Source organism: Phacochoerus africanus, chromosome 2, assembly GCF_016906955.1.
Source record: "Phacochoerus africanus isolate WHEZ1 chromosome 2, ROS_Pafr_v1, whole genome shotgun sequence".
NCBI classification, from domain to species: domain Eukaryota; kingdom Metazoa; phylum Chordata; class Mammalia; order Artiodactyla; family Suidae; genus Phacochoerus; species Phacochoerus africanus.
The window spans coordinates 2,804,376-2,812,806 of record NC_062545.1 but is presented as its reverse complement, the minus strand read 5'-3'; the positions used below and the strand labels follow the sequence as shown (position 1 = coordinate 2,812,806).

Sequence of the window (8,431 nt, the reverse complement as noted above, 5' to 3'; positions counted from 1 at the left end):
AGGGTTAAGTTTTATTTGGGACAAAATGAGGACTATAGCCCAAGAGGAAGCATTTCAGAGAGCTCTGAAAAAATGCTCTGAAGAGGGAGGGGCAAGGTCAGCATATGTGTCATTTTGGTGAAGGGTGAGGTCCATGCGGCCACCACACATTTTATGGAAAGAAGTTTGCTGCCAGTCTCATGAAGGTTCCTACGAGTCACGTTGTAGCAGGTGTCCCTACGAGGATTTCAGTGCTTTTCCAGATATGAGGAGATGCAGGAACTCAGCTCATAAAATCCTCTCCTGAAAAGACCTAACTATCTGAAGACCTCTTCTGCCAGTTTTCCCAGAGCACAGAGCGCCTCCCCTCTGAGGAGGGGTCTCCGAGCTGAGCTCCTTTCGGGGGTGTTGCGGGTCAGCGGCTGCAGTGGCTCAGGATTCCATCCGTGCAGAGGCAGAGAGCCAGGGCCAAATTCCATTCACATGGGTCCTTCGCATTTGCAGATAAAGTTTACCATCAGCTTGTCAATTTCTGTGAACCTGCCGGCTGGATTTGATGGGGACTGCACTAAAAATAGGTCACTTGGGGACGAGGAACCATCCTAACAGTATCGACTCCTCTGTTCCCTGAGGATGGACTCTCTAGCCTTGTTTGTGTTTTTTAAATTTTTTTAAATTACAGTTGATTTACAACGATGTGCCAATTTCTGCGGTGCAACAGTGACCCAGTTATACAGACATGTATATGTATCCCTTTCTCATCATATCTCCCGTCACGATCTGTCCCAAGAGACCGGATAGAGTTCCCTGTGCTGTACAGCAGGACTTCCTGGCTTGTCCATTCTAAATGTCATAGTTTGCATCCACCAACCCATTGTTCGGTGCTCTTTAATTTTTTTCAACAAGTTTCTTTTCTTTTTGGGGGGGGAGGGAGCATGTTTTGTTATATTTATCCCTAAGTATTTCGTCTTTAATAGTCTTATAAATGGTCCTACTTAAATTTTAATTTCCAATCCCTTATGCTAGCATACAGACATCTCATTAACTTCTGTGTGTTGCTCATGTAACCTGCGGCCATGCTAAAATAATTAGTTCTGGTAGCTTTTGCATAGTTTCTTGGGGACGTTTCTGGGTGGACAATCATGTAGTCTGGGAAGAAAGTCAGGTCTGATCTTTCATTTCTCGTCTATATGCTTTGTTCTCCTTCTCTGAAGACACCGTGTGGGCCTCCTAAACCATGTTGAGCAGAAGAGGGACCAGGGTGTCCCCTTGCCTTGCTCTGGGTCTTAGGGGGGAATCATTTAGTCTTTCACCTCCACATACAGTGTTGGCTACTGTAGGTTTTTTATTGCTGTGCTTTATCATGTTAATAAAATCAACTTACATGTCTAGTTGTCCAAGAATTTTATTTATTAAAAAATGAATATGAAGAGTTCCCATCATGGCTCAGCAGAAACGAATCCGACTAGCATCCATGAGGACACAGGTTTGATCCCTGGCCTCACTCAGTGGGTTAAGGATCTGGCATTGCCGTGAGCTGTGGTGTAGGTCACAGATTCGACTGGGATCCCTCATTGCTGTGGCTGTGGTGTAGGCCAGTGGCTGCAACTCCAATTCTACCCCTAGCCAGGGAACCTCCACATGCCACGGGTGCAGCCCTAAAAAGAAAAAAAAGAAAAAAACGAATATTCAATTTTATAAACGTCTTTTCTGAATTTACTAAGATGATCCTATGATGGTTCCTTTTTAGTCTATTGATAGGTTATTGGTTTTCAAACATTAAATCAACCTTATTTTCATGAAATTATACCCACATATTTATGATGTGTTTTTCGGGGAGTGGCACCTGTGGCATGTGGAAGTTCCTGGGCCTGGAGCTGAACCCACACCACAGCTGCAACCAGAGCCACAGCAGTGAAAATGCTAAATCCTCGAGGCCGTGAGGGGACTCCATTTTATAGTCTGTTTTTTAACATTAGGCCACCGTGGTTTTGTCAGCACGTGTTAGGGTAATTTCCCTCTCCGATCACGAGGTATATTGATCACAATCTGCTTTCGCTGTCAGGGCCACATCAGCCTCCTAAATGGAGTGAGGACACACCTCAACCCCTACTTTGTTCTGGAAGGATTTGGGTACAGCTGGTACTGTTTCTTCTTTAAGTATAGGATAGAATTCACGAGTAAAGCTGTCTGGGCCTAGAGGGTTTTGCTTGTCAGGGAGTGTTTTGGTGAGAATATTGATAGCTAGTATTTAATGACTTTATAGATATAGAGCTAGTCAGACAATCAGCTTCTTCTTGAGTGACGTTGAGAGTTCCTGTCCGTAAGGGCTCTATTTCACTTACACTGACCTAATACTTCCTGTGAAATAGAGTGGTTCCCTTATTATGCCCTCAATGCCTGTAGGCTCTGTAGTGACCATCTTATCAACCTTTTCAAATAACACAATTCTGGCTTCACCCGTTTTCTTTACTGGTTTTCTGTTTTCTAGTTCACTGATCTATTCTCTGTGATGTTTTTTTTTTTCATTCCCTTGCCTAGGTACAACATCTTCTTTCCTAATTTCTTTCTTTCTTTTTTTTTGTCTTTTTCAGGGTTTCACCTGCAGCATATGGAGGTTCCCAGGCTTGGGGGTTGAATCGGAGCTGTAGCCACTGGCCTACACCACAGCCACAGCAACGCCAGATCTGAGCCACGTCTGTGACCTACACCACAGCTCATGGCAACGCTGGATCCTTAACTTAACCCACTGAGTGAGGCCAGGGATCGAACCTGCAACCTCAAGATCACTAGTCGGGTTTGTTAACCATTGGGCCATGACAGGAACTCTTTCTTTTCCTAATTTCTTAAAGTAGAAGCTCAAGATTGATTTGAGGCCTTTCTTTGCTACTATAAGCATTTAAAACTAAGAAATTACTCTCTAAGCAGTGCTTTATCTGCATGCTGCAAATCTTGGCATGTTGTGCTTTCATTTATATACAGTTTAAAGTGCTTTTGAATTTTCTTTGTGATTTCTTTTATCCATGGTTATTTACAATGCATTGTTTTATCTCCAAGTCTTTGGATATTTTCAATATTATTTCTGTTATTAATTTTTGGTATTTTGTGTTGGTGAAAGAAAAATATGCTTTTATGCTCTCAGTTCTCTTAACTCTATTTAGATTTGCTTTGTGGCCCAGAATATAGTCTTTCTTGACAAGTGTTTTATGTGTATTTGAATAAAACATTTATTCTGCTATTGTTGGATGGAGTGTGCTATAAAAGTCAGGGATATCCAGTCGGATGGTAGTTGTGGTACATGAATAATGGCCCCCCAAAAAATCCAGGTCTCAGAACCTGTGAATGTTACCTTATAGTCTAAGAGGAATTTGCATATGAAATTGAGTTAAGGATCTTGAGATGAGGTAATTATCCTGGCTTGTCTCGATGGCTCTTGGTCATCACAAGAACCCTTGTAATAGGGAGGCAGGGGTTGATTTGAAGATGAAGCACTGCTGGTCTTGAAGACGGAGGAAGGGGCCATGAATCAAGCAATGCAAAGAGTGTGGCTTTAGAAGATGGAAGAGGCAGGGAAATCATTCCCTCAGGAGCCGCATTTGTTTCCTTTATCCAGGGCTCTCATGCCTGCACTTCCCAGGGGCCAACATTTGTGAGCCATGTTTTACAGTTTGTCTGCTTTTATAGCCTAAAATTAGTCCCAGAGAGGGTAAATCCAGCCCCTGTTATGCCGTCTGGGCTGGACGTGGAAGTTTCCTGTATTTACAGAGGGAATGAGTGTCCTCTGGACAGTGCACAGAACACAACCAGCCTGTGGGTGTCCTGGACTTTGGTTAGACGGCCACCCATGACCACCTTTCCAAGATCCCTCCTGTCACCATCTGCCGCGGCAGTTCTGCCGTTCCTGCTCCCCTTCGTAGAAACACCCACCACTTTCCCAAAATTCCAGGCCAGCCTGGCCACATGGTTGCACTATCTTCTGGGGTTCGCCAGGGTACTACATCTTATGTCACAGGAAAGAGCTTCAGAGAGAGCGGGTGATTACTGAGGAGACAACTGAAGGAAGGGAAAAGGGAGGTGACCCAGTCCGATCTCGTTTTGAACATGCTGATAAGTGGGCCTCAGGACAAATGGCATTTTCTAGAAGAGTCGTTAACTATTGACCCTTTTCGGCTGAATGTAAAACTATAGTCAACAAACCTAAAACCTGTGGGTTTATGGCACACAGTTCCCTGGAAAGTGCCACAGAGGCCATGCAACCATCCAGATATGACATGGAGATACTTCATGGCCTACCATGTGCCCTGCTGTGTGAGGTGACCTGCACTCTACTTGGAGGCCTCAGCTACTGCCCTGGGTCAGCATCGTGTGCGTCCTGTGTAAATGAAGGACCCAGAGCGCCCATCAAAGGCTCCAGGCCTCCCCCTGCTCTGCATGTGCCCCAGGACACTGCCAGCAGGATATCTTCTAGATTCCCATGCCCCTCTGCCCCCACCCACATCCCTTCTATTCTCCTGGTAAGACTGGCATATCCGAGGTTGGACTTCACTAAATGTGACCCCTGGTGTCCGTCCAGCTTTCAGGCTAGAACATGGTTCTCTCCTTCCCCAGACTCTCAGCCCATCCTGTGGGGAGCCCTGACTCTCGCTGGATCCTTCCTGCTCACTCACCTGAAGGCAGCAGCTCAGCCTCTGTGTCCCCATCAGCCACACACTGGCCATGTGCTCCTTCTTAAGCAAGGTGGTCTCTGTGGATCCAGGCATTGCCCAGTGAGGGTGCCAGCTCTGAGCCCACAGCAACTGATGTTTTCAGCACACCCCCGCCCCGGCTGGGTGTGTTGTGGGACACCAAATTATCCACAACAGCATTCAATCTGAATTTATTTTGGCCACGCCCACAGCATGCAGAATTCCTGGGCCGAGGGTGGAACATATACCACAGCAGTGACCTAAGCCACAGCAGTAACAATGCCGGGCCCTTAACTCACTGGGCCACCAGGAAACTCCACTGAATTTTTTACACTCTGGTTGAGACTCACTGAATTGAAACAACCTAACTGGTCATATCCTGGAAATGGAAAAATACTGACCTAGCTCCTGCTTCAGCTGGCACCTGGCACCTGGCACCATGCTTACCGCATAGCGGGTGGCAGAATCTCACTGCAGTCCCAGCTCTGCTGATGAAAACGTCTTCTCTCCGGGAGCTGAGGCCGAAAACAACATCAAGTTATGCTTGACTCATCCTTTCCTTTCACATCCCACACCCACTCCTCCACCTCATCCCTCGTCCCTCATCCGGTTGGCTCCTCCTGCAAAATGCAATGGATCCGGCATCTGTACACGTCTCCCGTTTCACCGCTGCTGCCCTCGGATGAGTCTCAGGCTCCCCCAAAGCGATCCCTTAAAAGTGTAAATGAGGGCACCCCACTCCCTCCCCAGCTCCTGTGCTCCGTGGCTCCCTTCCATTCAGCGGCAAAGGCTGTGACTTTACAGCGGTGCAGCCCTTGGTCTTCCGATGCTCCCCCCACCCCCACCCCCACCACCCCCCCAGCAGCTCTCCTGCTGATCTGACCTCAGGACCTGCACCTGCAAGGCTCTTCCCCAGACACCTGCACGGCTCACTTCGTCACCTTCTCCAACTTGCTGCCCAAATAACCGTCCATCGTGAGGCCCACTCTCCACCTTCCGTTAGAAATCGCCACCCCCCACCTCCCCAACACTTCTTCCAAACCCCCCAACACCTCTGTTTTCTCAGAGCATTGCCATCTTAGAGCCCATGAAGCAACTCACTTCTTTACATTATATTTTTCTGTCTCCTCCAATAGGCTTTCTTTCCCAAGAGGGCAGGAGTTTTGTTTTGTTTAACTGACATACAGTTGATTGACAGTGCTGTGTTAATTTCTACTGTGCAGCAGAGTGATTCATTTATGCATATGTATATATATATATATATATATATATATATATATATACACACACACACACACACACATTATTTTCTCATATCCTTTTCCATTATGCTTTATCTCAGGATATTGAATATAGTCCTGTGCTGTACCATAGAGCTCTGCTCATTTTGTTCATGGCAATATCCCAGGCGCCTCCAACACAGCCTGGTCCACAGTGGGTGCTCAGTAGTCATTGTTCACTCCATCAGCGGCTGATGCGGAGACCCTGGGTAACCAGCTTTGATTAGTTTTCTCTCCAAACGTTACCCACATTTTTAAAAACAGTCTCATGCCCATAATGAAAGGTCACACCGTTGAGTCCTAAACTATGAATTTCCAAACTGATTTATTTTCAAAAGCTTTTACCTCCTAGATCTTATAACTAAACTGAACTCTGATTTGAAATGAAAAATCGTTTGATTTATATAACTGACAAGAACCAACTCAGGAGATGATCCCTTCTCATAGGGATTGAATCTCCAGGGCTTCTGCTAAAAACAGTCTGTGATTCTAAGAGTCTGTTCACGCTCCACGGCCACATCCAAATATTTTAACACCAATCCCACGGCCTGCACAGTTGGGCGGCCCAGCTGGTCGGCAGTGTCTGGGGGAGGCTCCTGGCGGCTGACGTCAGTTGGCAGAGCCCAGACTCTCACACTCAGCCTGCCTCCCACACGTTCCTCTTCCCGCCCAGTCCTATCAGCTAACTTTTGCCTCTCAGGATTCAGATTCATCTTCTACAGGTTTTTCAACAAGGAAGTGCATGACCTTTCTAGCCTCTTCAGTCTTCTTCTCAACCTGTGAACAAGCCAGTAAAAACACAGGAATTAAGTATGAATGGTAACAAGGACTGACACTTTCAGTTACTCATGCATTTGTAAGAGATTAAGGTTAATTTTTTTAAAAAATCTGAATCCATTCTCTTAAGGTTTTACATTTTCTGTCTGAAAGGAGGATGAAGAGTTTGGCAGAGAAGAATGTGAAGCGGTGCAAAGCAGGGCTTCTGACAACTGACTTAGCAGTTCTCTTCACTTGCTTGCTAAGGTCTGTGGATGTGTCTTTTGTTTTTCACTTTGTGTGTAAAGACCCATACTTTCCTTGGTTAGGGTTATTAAACAGCACACCTCTTTGTCATGATGGTGTGCAAATAAACAAAACAGAAAAATCACGTAGCAAAAGGTATGAGAGCCTAGGGTATAACTGGGTGGTGGGGGGAACCCAACTGGCACAATTCGTGCTATAAATAGGAAGTGTCTTCTTAGAGAATTTCAGGGAGTTCTTGCTGTGGTGCAGTGGGTTAAGGATCTGGCGTTGCCACAGCTGGGCCATCGGTCAACGCTGCAGTTTGGCTTCAATCCCTGGCTTGGGAACTTAAAGACTCTTATTTATTCTAGCATTGGTTTTACCCTGAAATTTCTCCCACTCTGTTGTCTGTCTCGTGTAATTACAGGACACGAGTACCTCAGCGTCCAAATCCAGAAAGAGAAGCAGGAAGCGATGGCGGCCTGCGAAGGACACACCGCTGGACGCCGAGTCCCGGGTTCTTGGGTTCTCAGCCTTCCCGCTGCACAGCAGGGACCTCAGAATCGGCCCCCTGTGAATTCTCTCACCCATATTCTCATCCTTCCCACTGTTTTCCCTGCTTCTCCCACTCACCCTATTCTGGGAAAACTCCAGGTGGGTACTGACCAATTTTTTAAATTTTTATTTAATTTAATGATTGACTTAACAAAGTTGTGCTAGTTTCAGGTGTGAAGGGAAGCGAATCAGTTATATGTATATATGTATCCATTCTTTCTCAGATTCTTTTCCCATATAGGTTATTAAAGAATATTGAGTACAGGAGTTCCCGCCACGGCTCACTGGTTAAGGAATCTGACTAGGAACTGTGAGGTTGCGGGTTCGATCCCTGGCCTCGTTCAGTGGGTTAAGGATCTGGTGTTGCCTTGAGCTGTGGTGTAGGTGGCAGACGTGGCTCAGATCCCACATTGCTGTGGCTCTGGTATAGGCTGGGGACTATAGCTCCGATTAAACCCCTAGCGTGGGAACCTCCAGATGCCAGTGGGTGCGGCCCTAGAAAAATCCAAAAAAAAAAAAAAGAATATTGAGTACAGTTCCTTATCTATGCAGTAAGTCCTTGCTGATTATCTGTTTTATATACAGTAGTTATTCCCATTATTCTAATTTATTTCTCCCTCCCATGGTTTCTCCTGTTGTAACCATGACTTTGATTTCAAAATCTGTGAGTTTGTTTCTATTTTATAAAATGTTCTCTTGTATCATTTTTATTAGGTTCCACATATAAGTGATATCACATGGTATTTGTCTTTCTCTTTCTGACTTCACTTAGCATGAGACTCTCTAGTTGCATCCATGTTGCTGCAGATGGTATTATTTCATTCATTTTCATGGCTGAGTAATATTCCATTGTATATATGCACCACATCTTCTTTATCGTTTCCTCTGTTGATGGACATTTAGGTTGCTTCCATGTCTTGGCTATTGTAA

General features: G+C 45.6%; 1 long non-coding RNA gene across 1 annotated transcript; it reads left to right on the top strand.

Moving 5' to 3' along the window:
• The first annotated feature begins 6,618 nt into the window (after positions 1-6,618).
• LOC125120974 (uncharacterized) lies at positions 6,619-7,647 on the top strand. The gene is made up of 3 exons (XR_007133360.1): positions 6,619-6,763; positions 6,875-6,967; positions 7,374-7,647. It is a non-coding gene; the product is annotated as an uncharacterized LOC125120974 (long non-coding RNA).
• Positions 7,648-8,431: the final 784 nt, after the last annotated feature.